Here is a 15,028-nt window from a genome sequence, read left to right on the forward strand (position 1 = left end):
ATTGCAAGAGATGCATATGGTGGTTCCTGGGCCAGGGTTCAAATTCAAGCCTGAGGCATGACTTACACCACAGATGCAGCAATGCTAGACAAGGCCAGGGGTTGAACTGGTACCTCCAGAGAAACAAGCTGAATCATTAACCCACTGTAATACAGCAGGAATTTCTTCCTCCTTTCCCCTTTTTTCTTTTACTTTCTTTTTCTTCGTTTTTGGCCTCCCTGCAGTATATGGAGTTCCTAGACCAGCGATCAGGTCCCAGCCACAGTTGTGACCTAAACCACAGCTGTGGCAATGCCAGGACCTTAACCCACTGTGCCAGGCCAGGGATTGAACCAGCATCCCAGTGCTCCCAAGACACTGCAGATTCTATTGCACCACATTGGGAACTCCTTATGCTACCTACAACAATTTCCCCAGTTTCCCCATCCTAATTCTCTCTCCCCAAACTTCTATTTTTCTCTGATACATTCTACCATCCCTTTCCTTTTGAACTTATCAAAACCTGTCACTCTAATATTAGGCCTTCTGAGGATCCAGATACTAAACACTTAATTGCTTATATTTTGTGAACTAAAGCTGAACTGTTTTAATCAAAAATTTTCCCAAAGTAACCAAATATCCTTATTGCAGAAGAATGCAATGTACACATTCAGACTTATTAACCTGGTTTCTTCTAATGATATCAGCTAGTTCCTATGCTTATTGATAAAGGCCATGCTGAGGGTTGGATAAAAACAGCAAATTTGGAAAATCCCAAAAGGTCTCTACAATTACCACTGAGAGATGAGCCCCCTAAACTTATGATCACACTCAGGTATTCACCAGGCAACTCCATTGAACAATTCCTAGAGATTTTCCTTTTGATTGGATGAAAATTCAAGGTTGTACACAAAAATATGATGAACCTGTTCATGAATTTTACAATTGCCCTCAGATTATTTTTTTTTTCCATTTCTGTCTTTCTTTTAGATGTTGATTCTACAAGGGTAGTTTTTACCTCTATGTTTATCAATAACTAAACTGGAATCTTTCTGTTCTGTTAAAAAAAAAAAAAAAATCTTGATGGCATGGGAAACTGCCCACTTCTGCTATGATTAATCTGGTGTACTAGATCTTTCTCATTCTAGATGAGTCTCCTGAAAGGAAAATGGCCGAAAGTATTAATCGTTGCTCCAGTGAGTGAAGGCCCTTAAACAAAAGCAAACCTCTCCAAATTTCTGCTGCTGTTGCAGGGAGCCAGGACATTAGAAAAGAGGCTGTTACAAATGCAAGTACTTCAGATGTCTTTAGCCTTCTAGCCAGCCTTTCCAACATCCTTCCAATTATCAATGATGAGCTCTCAGGAAGTACAGGGGCTCTTCCCAGTTCTCTCTTTTAATCAGCTTGGAGAAACATTTCTCCACAGTGGGGATGGGTCCCTTTCAGTCCTAACTGGAACCAGAGCCATAAACTTGGTGCTCAATTCCACTAATATAAAAGACTCCCCTGTCTCAAAATACTAAAATAGTTCAAACAGTCATGCTCTTTAACGAACACCAAGGGGTTTCTGTCCCTGAACCTATTCATTTTTGTTTAGGTTCTTTCATATATACAGACAATGTTCTCCTTATTTCCTCTATCCCTGTTCATTTATTTGGCTGAAACTTCTTAGGGAAGTATCATGCCAAAATCTCTTTCTCCCCAAAGGTGGAAATAATTCTAGAATTTGACAGTCCTCATCAGTGTAACCAACCAGGTGAAATAAATGACCCTTGCTGTCTTTTATTTGTTCCATGTCTTATGATATTAGAGCTAATTCTGGAAACACTGATCATTTGTCCCTATTGAATCAGCTACAATATTCCTCATGGGCAAAATCTCCAGCTGATGGCAAAATTCACAGTGAAGATTCATTTATGAAGATTCAAATAGACCTCTCAAATCCTCTTCCCAGAATTATTCATAACCTATAAGTATAAAAGCCCTTCAGGATATAAAGCCCATTATAGAAGATTATAGGGCTCAAGGATGCACTAGCCTTTATATTAGCCCCTATAATACTGTCATTTTAATGTGAGAAACCTAAAGGCTGAGTGTAGATATTTGTCCAGGGCCTCAGAGAAACAGACAGCATTGTTACCTCTTGACAACCTGTTGTTCTTTTATTTATTTATTTATTTATTTTTGCCTTTTAGGGCCATACTTGTGGCGAATGGAGGTTTCCAGGCTAGGCGTTGAATGGGAGCTGTAGCTGCTGGCCTATTCCACAGCGATAGCAATGCAGGATCAGAACCACATCTGCAACCTATAGCAGCTATAGCTGCTGGCCTATGCCACAGCTCAGGGCAACGCTGGATCCTTAACCCACTGAGCAAGGCCAGGGATTGAACCTGCATCCTCACGGATGCTAGTCAGATTTGTTAACCTCTGAGACTTGATGGAACTCCCCAACGACCTGTTGTTCTTAACCCTCAAAAGTTACCAACATCCATTCCCATCCGAAGTAAATTTTTTACTACAATTGACTTATGACAAGCATTCTTTTATTTATTGTTTATTTATTTGTCTTTTTATTTATTTTTCTTTTTTAGGGCCACACCTGCAGAATATGGAAATTGCCAGCCTAGGGGTCAAATCAGAGCTGCAGTTGCCAGACTACACCACAGCCAATACAATGCCAGATCCGAGCCACAAAGGTGACCTGCACCACAGTTTGTGGCAATACTGGGTCCTTAAACCATTGAGTGAGGTCAGGGATCGAATCTGCATCCTCATGCATGTTATGTTTTGTTCTTTACCCACTGAGCCATAACAGGGACTCCCAGAGCATTTTTTTTTATGTTCCCATTGATAAAGCTACCTGGCTTAACTTGGGAAGGAGAACAGGAATGCCTTAGAGTTTTACTGAGAGTTCCTCATATTTCTCTCAAATTCTGAAGGCCTAATTGGGTGGTAGAAAGTTTCCTTGAGGTTCTACATTGTTGCAATATGGGGATGGTTTGATTTTTTGCTCTCTTCTAAGCCTCCTCACAGGAACACAGCATCCACTTGCTAAAACTTTTAGACTTAAAGGGACATAAGGTCATCAAAATTTGCCCAAACCCAATTTCAGTATTTATAGCATGTGCAGAATAAGGGCTACACACCTAGGGCTAGATAGGCTTCATGGTGTTCAAGTTTCCCAAAACCCAAAACTAAGCACCAACTGTGAGGTATTCTATGGATAGTTGGTTGTTGCCAAAACCTGAATTCCAAATTTCTCTCTATGGTCAAAGCTCTTCATTGTTTTACTCACCAATAACAACAATGGGAAGACCTAGACACCATAGCTTTTTAGGTTGTAAAGGAGAGTTTGAGGAACTCATGTGCCCTTGGGCGTCTCAATGATCAGATTACCTCTTTCCTTTTTAGATATGATAAAAGTGGATGCCTTTAGGGTACTCACACAAAAACACAGGAACTACCATCCACTAAATTGAATGTGGGGCATGGGGATAAACCCCATTGCCATAGAGCTGTTATGGCCACTGACCTTTGGGTTAAGGTCACTGAGAAAGTCATCAGGGAATCCTCTTTAATCACTTTTATATTTCATGCAGCAGGTGCCATCCTCGACATTTCTTGGTCAGCCATCTCATCTCCTATGAAGCTCTTTTGTTAACTGCTTCTCACATAATTTTTTTATATTGTAATAATCTTATCCATGCTACTCTTTTCCCCACTGTCACTGATGATGTACCTCACAACTGCTTTTCACTGATGTATCACCTTGTGACTTCCTATAATGATCTATAGGAAATTTCTTTGGGTAATGCCTAATTCTCACGGTTCACTGATGCTTCTTATTTAAAAGATAACAATAACAAATGCAGTGCTGGGTATGCTGTCACAGCTCCTTTTGATATTGTTGAGGCAGTACATTTACCCACTGCTACTTTGGTCCAAAAGGCTGAATTACATGCTCTTACTCAGACTTGCACTTTAGCCAAAGGCAAAGCTCTCAGTATTAATTCTGAGAGTAGTTATCTTTTCAGAGTAGCTCATGATTTTGAAGTGTGGAAGCAACATGGCTTCATGACTTGCAGTGGAAATAAACTTTAAAATGGCCCCTATGGTCAGAATTACTGGATGCAATACTCATACTTGTCACTTTAGCTTCTAGGGCATTCCAAATTTGGCTCTCTGGAAACTAAGGGAAATTACTTTGCTGAAATTTCTGCAAGAAACTTTGCCCTTAAAGAAACCAACAGCAGCCAAAACTTTTTCATGCTCCAAAGGGATATTTTCCCAATATAACATTAAAAAACTGGCTACAGAAGCACAAAAACTGGCCTCAGAAAAGGAAAAACAATATTGAATATTCAACAATTGTTGGTTTCATAAAAATAGCTCTGGCTTGGAACAAATAAAAACTCAGTCTGATAGGAAATTAAATTTCTACTCTTAACCACTGTACATGCATTAAACCATTGTCTATCAACATTCATGAATTAGTGTTGCTGGGAAAACACTAACGAGGCTGCAATAAAAATGTCTATGTCTGAGTTTTTCTGTGGCACAGAAGGTTAAGGATTTGGGGTTGTCAACTGTAGTGGCTTTGGTAACTTCTGTGGCTTGGGTTTGATCCCTGGCCTGGGATCTTCTAAACACTGTTGCCATGGCCAAAAAAAAAAAAAAGTACCCATTTCTTTTGGTTCATATATTCAAAGTACAACCCAATGAAACCTGTTTATACTGCTCCCAGATATTTTAAACTGCTTAATGGACCATTTGGGGTCTTACAATTGAATTACATACAACTTCCTTTGCCTAATGAATATGAATATGTTTTCATCATTGTCTCTATGTTTTCACACAGAGTAAACTGAATCCTTCCTTTGAAATCAAGTTACTGCCTCTTTCCTTTCAGAAAATATTATCCCTACTGAGGAATTCCTCTTTAACTTAATAGCAATCAAGGAACCCATTTTATTGGTTAGGAATTTTGACCTATCTATGCTGTCTGGGCAGTGTTTCAATACCATCACTATATTTGCCATTCTCAATTCTCTGGTTTAGTCAAATGTACTAATGGCATTATTAAGACTCAAAGGCAAAATCTGTAGAGACCCTTCAAATACCTTGACCAAAAACAATTCCCTTTGTCCTTATGCATCTTAGATCTACCCCTTTGGGGGTCTCTTAAACTCTCAGCTTTTAAGACAGTCATAGGACGCTTGGTCCCTGCCTCTTTGACCACAGCTGACAAAGGGAGAGACACTCCAATATTGCAAAGGCCTAATGGCTACTATTAAAAATAACCAGGTTTTGACAGAGCAATTTTTGACAGTGCATTCTCAGGGGATCAGTACCTTAGGCATCATATCTTGCAACCTGGTGACTTTGTCCACTAGAAAAGGTACTTCCTGATAGACACTCTTCAACATTTCTGGAAAGGCCCAATCAGGTGCGAGTAACCAAGCCCTGTACCACCAAACTCCAGAAATAAACTCTTGAATTCATGTGCCACAACTGAAAAAGATCATAGAACACTGATTGAACCTGTGCATTGTCTGGTGACCTAAAAGTAAAAATTTTCCAAAACTGAAGCTGATGACATCTGATAAAACAGCTGTCCCAAGATATCCTGACCAGACCTGTTGGAAGTTTGACAAATGTTTGACGATGGCATAATATTTCAGATAATCTTCCATGTCTATGTTCAGTGATCTTGGTAACACATGGATTTTAGATTAAAAGTGCCTGAGATTTCTCTTTCCTGTACTTCCTTATTACTCAAAAATGACCTCAATGAGTTTTCCATCTGTGCACTTTCCTTCTGATATGAGACACTACACCCAGAAATGTCCTTCCTGGCATTGAGTGACAAAAAGCCACTGAAACCAGAAAATTTGACTTTTGAAGAGTAATGTTTTCAGAAAAATATTTGAATTGAGAGAAATGTAAAAAATGAAGAAGTAGAAACCTCAATTAAAATAGATCCTGGAGGCCAGAAGGGGGAGCTCTCATATCCTATGCTGTAGTAGAGCCAAACAGGAAGATGAAAGTCTTTCTCTTCTTGCCTGGCAAGAGCTCAGTCAATGAAAGACTGTCAGGACTCAGCCAATGAAAAGCATGCACTTTTTGTTTACTGTTGTCCTCCCAATTTCCTTTTTCTCTATATAAAAGTGTTCTCCTCTTCTTTTATGTGGGGACTTGCACATGGTTCACCAGTTTCAGATCTAAAATTGCAATTCCTTACTGATCTGAAGTAACCTACTGGTGGAGCACTAGCTGGCAGTCTCTTTGTCTTAAGTCAACACTCTAAAGCTTAATGGAACCACATGTAAATGGATGTCCTGATTCCTGAGATTTCACTGTACATTGAACACTATGTTACACCATAGCATGGACACTCCTCAATATGCATATATACATATATATGTATGTGTGTGTATATATGTATATATATATAAAATACTTGTATTTATCTAAACATGTAGGTATGCAAAAGGATGTATTCATAGATATATATAATCAGTTGATATAAACCTATAACTTTCTTATGCCTATACCTATGTCTATATAGATGGTAATTTTACAAGTTTATAAGAGAAAGGTAGGTTTAAGTAGTGCTTGTAAAGATTTCTTTGATGAAAAGGCCATGTCAATGTCAAAAAACTCTTGAGTTTGCCCAGGTAAAACAATATAATCACTACAAAAAATTGCAATCACTTTAATTAAAGAATGGAAAAAGTCTCTTAACTTCATTGTCAAATAACAAGGTTATATATAACATTTTTAATTCAAGATGTTATTTCAACTATATTAATGATTTGGGTCAGTTTAAAAGAATTTAAATTGCACTGACAGGTTATCAATATAAACTTTGTACATAAAATTATATTCTGTTGATTAGCTTCACACTTTTTCAGAAATGGGACTTGGAGACTGAGCAATATTTGGCAGAAACAGCAACATCTGTTGTTAGATTGGGGCTTTCACTTTTTTTTTCAATTTTTCATTATTACTGTTGTTCTACTTAAAGCAATCTGTCTTTTGATAAGAAGGTGTCGATTTTCTCTGCTTATAATAAGTGTACTATCATTCAGCTGGCTGTCACAAAGCAAACATCAGAATTTACAGGTCATGTTCAGTCTCTAAAGATATAAATAATGCAAATGTTGGTGACATTCATATGATAAGCATAGAAAACATAAAAAAGAAAAGCAAGAACCATATTCATATAAAAGACCGTGATTATATAGTTAGGTCTACGTTATCAAAAAGCACAATTTTAAAATGAATGCAATTTACGGAGGAAATGAAAACAGACTAAAGAATCTGGGCCAATTAGTTGTTCATTTCAGGTAGGGATGGCATACATACATTCATTACATGAGTGTTTATGAACAAAGAACAAAGAACAAATCTTTTCTTAGTTACATTTACATATCTTAGAAAAGGGCCTACTGTTTCTTTCTCTGCTCTCTTAATCTTTCTTACTCTGCTTCCTTCATGAATTCATTCCGCCAGGTTATTAGTTAATATCCTACCTATTTATTCAAGTCCTACCAAGAATGCGTCTTTCTCATTGTGTTAGCCTACAAGCATTATTACAGTTTATCACATTCCAATTTAGTGTCTGTGAATTAGTGTTCAGCACTAATTACATGTCATGTACTCTTTAAGTGCTTTTTCAGAGCACTATCAGTTAATATTCTGCTTCCTCAACTAATTACTCATAACTTAAAGGCAAGAGTGATCACATCTGATTCACTCAAGACTTAAGAATATCCTATATGCTCTTGATCTAAGTTCGATATATATATTTATTACATAAACATAGTTCCTAATGTGGCTCAGTGGTTAACGATAGGACTAGGAACCATGAGGTTGCAGGTTTGATCCCTGGCCTTGCAGAGAGGGTTAGGGATCCAACGTTGCCTTGAGCCGTGGTATAGTTCACAGACGAGGTTCGGATCCCCTGTCGCTCTGGCTCCAGCATCTACAGCTCTGATTAAACCCCTAGCCTGGGAACCTCCATGTACCGTGGGTGCAGCCCTCGAAAAAGACAATAAATAAGTAAATAAATAAATAAGTTCCTGAAAAAAAAATAGGTTTCTAATACCATAAAGGAAAAATAAATATTTTCCATTCTTCTTTTCCCTCATCTCGAGTATTGCTGCCTTTCTCGAGTATTGGTCTGCTCAAAATTGCTACCACTGTTTCTTCTCTAATTCCCTCATAGACATACAAGAATGTATAAGTCATAGCTAAGGGTTTTTAACCAGAGTCTCACAAACACAAGCATGTGCTTTGTGACCCAAGTGCTACTACATCACATAGCAAAATGAATCTATGGATTGCCTACATAAATAATGGAATAATTTTCTTTGTTGGGCTCCTTTATACTAGGCATCAGAAAATGTGCTCTTAAATCACAAAACAAAAGCTCTTAATATTTTCACTATTTAAGAAGAAATAAAACAATTCTAACACTCAACAGAAACTCAGCCATGACATACTGAAAAGTGATCTGGTCTCTGTGTCAAATAGTTTGGATCTGGTGAAGATTCTGTTGCTAACCAGTTATATCACCTCAGGCACTAAGGTTAGTCTTTACTCCGTATCAGCATCTCCATCTAAAGTGAAGATGTTATATTCAATCATTTCTAAATTCCTTCTAGATATGGTAGATGCTATAAAAAGGCACTTTCTTATTACTATGAGTTATAAACTCTTCTATTGCTAAAATTATACCTCCATTTTTCAACCTTTAATATCTATGCTGTTTTTATAACTATGTTAGACTCAAGTACTCCTTTCTATACAATATATGTTCCAGCATATTTATCTGTAGCAATGTGTCAGTTTTATAGAGCTTTTTAGCTGTAATGAATGTTATCCTCAAAGGATATTGAAGGAAAAAAAAAAAACAAAGATGGACATTTCCCATTCTCCGCTGAAGCTCATCAAGGCTGAACGGTGAGACTAGCTGGACATTTACATAATTAATTTCATTTAGTATATAAATTGCCTCAAAATTGCTTTAGAATAACAATCATTTGGCACATCTCACTTTTAGGCTATGGCTTCATTGATATGTAAATATAAAAACTTGATTCTTTAGAAAGCACAATGCAGAACCAATTGGTGCAGTAGCCTATTATGAAACTCGAATGGAGACAGGGGACCCTGACAAGACAGTACAATGAACTTGTCCTGCTTCTTTCATCGTATGAATTTGTGGGAGGAAAATTATTTAGAATGAATGGAGAAATATTTGCAATATTTTATCTCAAAATCCTTTGTGTCTTGTTTCTTTTTTTGATTGAGACTTCTGGAGACCCATTCTACAGTCTCAGCTATTCCAGTCCTGTGCACCATACGATCTGTGATCCGTGGCTAATAAAATCATGTGGCTAATTAAATATTAATGTTGACAATTTGACTTGCTAGAAAGGACTTCAGATCTCGCTTTTATTATATATATTTATAGAAAGCTGAATAAATGATATTTCCCATAGAGGTGTTACCACTGAATATTCAGAAAAAAAATTTTTAAAGTAAATGAAGCATGAGTACTGTGCTCATTAGCGTATGTTAAGAAAAAGGAAAACATATACATTCACATGCATGCACACAGTTAAGGGCCAATGGAAGATCCTGAATCATAAATTTACAGATCAGTTTTCTCATTAATACTGCTCCAATTTTTTTTTTATGTTTCAAAGTTTTATTGAAGTATAGTTGATGTACAAAGTTCTAATAATTTCTCCTGTACAATAAAGGGGTTCATTTATACATGTACACACATCCATTCTTTTTCAGATTCTTTTCCCAAATAAATTATCCCAGAATATTGGGTAGAGTTCCCTGTGCTATACAGCAGGTCTCCCCTGGCCAATCATTGCATATACCTTAGTGTGCATATGCTGATCCCAACCTCCAATATTAATTTAATGCTTATGATGCCAGAAAGATGTTACCAGAATCTGGGTTCTTGCTCACGCAGTTGAAGAATTGAACGCACAGGCAGCAAGCAAGCAAAGTCTTTATTACAGGAAAGCAAACAGCTCCCAGGGCTGCTGGGAGGGGGGAGAAGAGCCCCCTCTCTCTATTGTCTTATAGAGATTTTTATTCCTTAAAGATGGGGGTGTACAAACGTGGGGTCCACAATTTTCCCCCATTAGCTTTGTCCAGTTACCTATATCAGTCCTTGTCCAATAGGAGTTTTAGGGGTGGAAATGTCCTGCAGGTTTCATGGTTTCTTTGCCCTTTTCTTCCCATAAACTGAGTCACAGGGGATTAGGGATTAATGTCCATCAGGGCATAAATACACTCCGTATAGTCAACAAGGCATGTGGGGATATTACTCCCTGGAACCCTTAAGCCACAAATGTTAATCAATAGCCATATCAAAGAATGCATGGAAGCCCATGCTCCTACCCTGACTACCTGAGTTAATATTCTGCCTCACTTACACTTGATACAGTCAGACTTTCCTTGGTCCCCATCTCACCACAGCAAAACTTTGGAATGGCAAATGTTTTACAAATTTATTAAAGTGAAAGTATCTTTTTAGAGAGGGAAATTAAAAAAAGAGGACCAGACTCACTCTGCAATTGTCTTTATACAGCACAATGCAGACCTGAGTGGAGACCTAATTTGGTCTTCTGATTGGTCTTGGGCAGGATACATTTCTTTTTTTTCTTTTTGCTTTGTAGGGCTGCACCCACAGCATATGGAGGGTCCCAGGCTAGGGGAGGAATTGGAGCTACAGCTGCTGTCTTACACCACAGCAATGCCAGATCTGAGCTATGTCTGCAACATACACCAAAGCTCATGCCAATCCCTGAGGCCAGGGATTGAAACTGCAACCTCATGGTTCCTAGATGCTTTTGTTTCCCCTGCACCAGGATGGGAATGCCAGGATACCTTATTTACATGGGGAACAGGTCACATGTGGCCAGATGAGCAATGGGTGCCATTCCTTCCATAGCAGAGAATGAGCAGCCTAGGCTGGTCAAGGTGAGGGAAGGGGCATTACAATGAGACATGGCCAGAGGCTTTGGGGTTTAATCTCCTTGAAGGGGACTTGAAGCCTATAACACACTCATGAGTAAAATAAAGCCTATTATTATTATCAATGTTATTATTATTCAGTGACTAAGCCACTTGATTAATAACATGTTGATGTATGTATCTTCTGATTTATTTTCAAACTCTTTTCTAGGACATACTATAAAATCAGTCCTCTTTTCTAAGAATACAATAAAATCATAACAGTACTCAAATACAGTGATAAAATATTTGTGTATGTATCAAGTAAATATTCCTAGTAGCCAAGCAGAAAAAAAATCATCCTCTCATCTGTGTAGTCTGAGAGGACTCTGAAAATATACCCCAATTCTAAGGCTCTAGAATAGTCATGATTTATAGCCTGAATCTGAAAATTCTTCCTTTTCATAGTAACAAAGTATCTGAAGGGAGGCAGAATAGGCCACCCCTAAATATGCTATTTTGGTGTATTGATTATTTTGAGTTAATTATGAAACAGCCAATTATAGAAGGAGAGTCTGAGCCTCCTTTGTCCCCTTGAAAGCAGGAGATTAATCTCCCATGAAAAAAATACCCTTCCTGCACCAGGAGGCTGGAAAGCATCAGTATCACTGGAAATAAGGAAGTTAGGGCCAGAAAAGTTATATAAACAAATCTTGTTACTTCCTCACTAATTTGCTGTCTCAAACCCAAATATCTTTGTCTTCTGAATTTGTCATAAATGTATTATTTCTTTGTCTAAAAAACCTACCTGCTTTGATCCCTTTTTTTGAGTCTCATATTTTTTATGGGACTCCTATACAAATGAAATTATATTTGTTTTTCTCCTATTAATCTGTCTTATATCAATTTAGTTATTAGACCTTTCAAAGAACCTAGAAGGGAAGAAAAGAAAATGTTTCTGCCCCTATATGACTTTGAATAATTCATAGAAGTATTTTGTTCTTAAATTTTATAAACAATTAAATAGGTATTTATACTTAAATTTATATTATTAAGCTTTTGAAGTTGTCATAAAAGTTAAATGAATTGATGTATGTGAAAACAAGTTTTCAAACCACAAAATACTCTAAATTTTAAAATGTTTTTACTGTTGTTAGTAACACCACCTTTCATTTGGAATTCAAACTATGTATGAATATAATTGCAGTTAATTTCATTAATCACTAACCAAATATACTTAAAATCTTATGTCTTTTGATTTGTTTAACCTTCAAAACCTATGAAGATTACTATTATTATTACCATTTACTGATGAGAAAAATTAATACTGAAAATATTAATCTAATTTCCCATTCAATTACTGGCATTTGAGGTTTCCATTTGCTTTGCATCTCAAATTTTATACTTATTTATCTATAAATTTATCATAAATCTATTAAAATAATTTATTGGAAAGAAAACTATCAAAGTAAAATCACATGCACATCAACAATTTTTCTGCACAGGTAAATGAATTCTTGAAGATGTGCATAGAACCACAAACCCTTCAAAATGCAGTATGTGAAGTTACATTCTACTCTCCACGTTGTAGTGTGACAACTGTAGAAAAACAGTTTAAAAAAATCTCTACCATGATAACTAGACACAGGGAGAATAACAGTTGAAAAGGTTAGGTCACAGTAAAATGTCCACATAACATCATAACTTCACATTTTCACTTCCAAATTATCTTTTCCCAGCAGGGTGGAAATAGAGATTCAAACTGCATAACCTTTTATCCAGAATCATTGCTGTGCTGAGAAAAGGCTTAAGTAACTTAATTTTTTGCACAAAACTGGATGTTGATATTTGGCAGCTTCTAATCTGGCTGGGTGCCCTGACATGAATTGCAGATCCTCTGTGCTCCTTTTGAGAGGAGTTTAAGGAGGATGAAAGCAGATGCAGACAAATGCAGATGGAGCCCAGAAGCCAAATAGCATGAGGCTCCTCACTACAACAGGAGTCAATTTGGCAGCCTCATGCTGTTTTAAAGAAGAAAGGTAATTTTCTGTAAAGTAATTAGATAGTCACTTAACTCAAACAAACCGTTGCAGTGATTGTATTTTGCTTTGATAATTTTGGAAATGTTATTTGAATGTAAGTTAAAATTAAGTGGTTGGTTTGGTTGTTATTGGTTTTGATTTGATTTGGTCTTGTTTTCTAAGGCAATACTGAAATTTTAGGATTGAAAGAGATACTTCAGTTGGAATATATCCTAATTGATCTCTACACCTGAGGTCACCGTTGACCTTTCAAACAGATGTAACAAGATAAAAGGCTGTTGTTTCCTGGTCTGGCAACTTTAAATCTTATTTCCTAGTTCCTTAATTTTCTGGCTATTGCCCTAAGCTTCTTAGGTTGCATTACTTATCCTTAGCCCCCTATTGTTACAGAACTGGAGGCTCTCATTGCTCTTCCTGAATCATGTTCTTCCATCAAAGGTTTCTCCCAATGGTAGGTTTCTCTTCACTTGATACTTTTTGAGGATTGGGAGGGACGTTTCTTCTTCACGTCTATTGGCAAATTCCCAATTCTTGTTCTTTCTGACCTATCACTTTACTCATTCTGCCTTAGGCAGGTGAGGTGATTTATCTCAAATTTGTATGGATAATCACCACTTTTCTTACCTGCTGAAAAGTATTTAATATTAATTAATTTCCTGAAAAGTTCATGTTTCCAAGGACCTGTTCCTTCCTGGGACATTTGCAGCTTTGAGCCATTAATTTCAGAGACTTTAAAGTTTGAGGTACTCTTTAGATAGCTAAAATATAAAACAAAAAAGTTATTTAAGGAAATGATTAAGGCTACACATATATAGAAGAGGTATGGTACTGGGCCCTGTACTTAAGTTTGTGGGCAAGGTACTTTAAACCACAGAGATGCTTATGTCTATCCAGATGATTTTTTTTTTACAGTTGAACATTTGGCTTTTTATTCCTGAGGCCTATGCAAGATGTTCAAGCCAGTTCTGTGGTGACTGCAGTGACTTGAGTGAAGACATCACCTTAAGGAAAAACGTCCAGGCTTCAGAAGAAGTACTGGAACTCCCTACTCTTAGTGAAGTCATTTGGATCTCAGAAAAAGTGCAAAATAACAGGGATAAATGGACAAAGTAGGTGATTAAATAGTTAATCCCAAATGGAGATTGTGCTTAAAAAAAAAAAAAGTATGGGAAACCTCTGTAAATCACTCAAAAAAGTAGTCTTGCTTAGCAACAAAATCATGCAACAGAAGCATGAGGCATGCCCCCAGACAATAAAACAAAGGTGGAGTGAGGCCCACATCCTGACCAGTGAGGTTAGTAAGTTAATGATTCCTAGAACATGATTCTCTGCACACACTAAAAACAAAAATATAGGAAATGTGAAAATATACTGAAACCTGAGATGGTTTATCATATTTTGATATATGTTGCTGCCTTTTTGCTAATTTCCATTGCACCATGTAAGTCCCAATGACCACCTAGGGACAAGAAAACTCCCTTGCCTGACATGGAGGAGGAATGGATGATAGAAGCTTGACATCTATTCAAGAATGAAGAAGGTCATCTTCTCCCTCTCCTCATTCTTCCTTTGCTTATAAAACTGTAGTCCACTAAATTCTTGGCATGGAACCTCTTTACCTGACCACTTGTATTTCTCATAATTGTCCTATATTAATAAACTCTTTGCTTGCCTTTCAATCTGCTTCTCACTGAATTCTTTCTGTACTGAGACAGAAGAACCTACACCTTACAAGGTTCTGAGACATATTCTGCACAACTTCAGTTCTGCAGTGCTCTGCAAGACAGAAATCATGGGACTTATTAATAGTCAGCAGAACATCATAATTGAGGTCTGATAAGTAAAGTAGCTTTTGGAAGGTTAGCAAGCAAAATACATAGATACCTCAAGGCTAATCTCTGAAAAGGCTAAATTACTTGCGATCCTTGCAGACTAACAATGCTACTTTCAATTAGTGCATATGGCTTCCGTGTTTTCTTTGTTTATCTCACAAGTTCAGTATTTCCTAAGTAGGAATAGAT

This window comes from Phacochoerus africanus, chromosome 13, assembly GCF_016906955.1.
Source record: "Phacochoerus africanus isolate WHEZ1 chromosome 13, ROS_Pafr_v1, whole genome shotgun sequence".
Classification (NCBI taxonomy): Eukaryota; Metazoa; Chordata; class Mammalia; order Artiodactyla; family Suidae; genus Phacochoerus; species Phacochoerus africanus.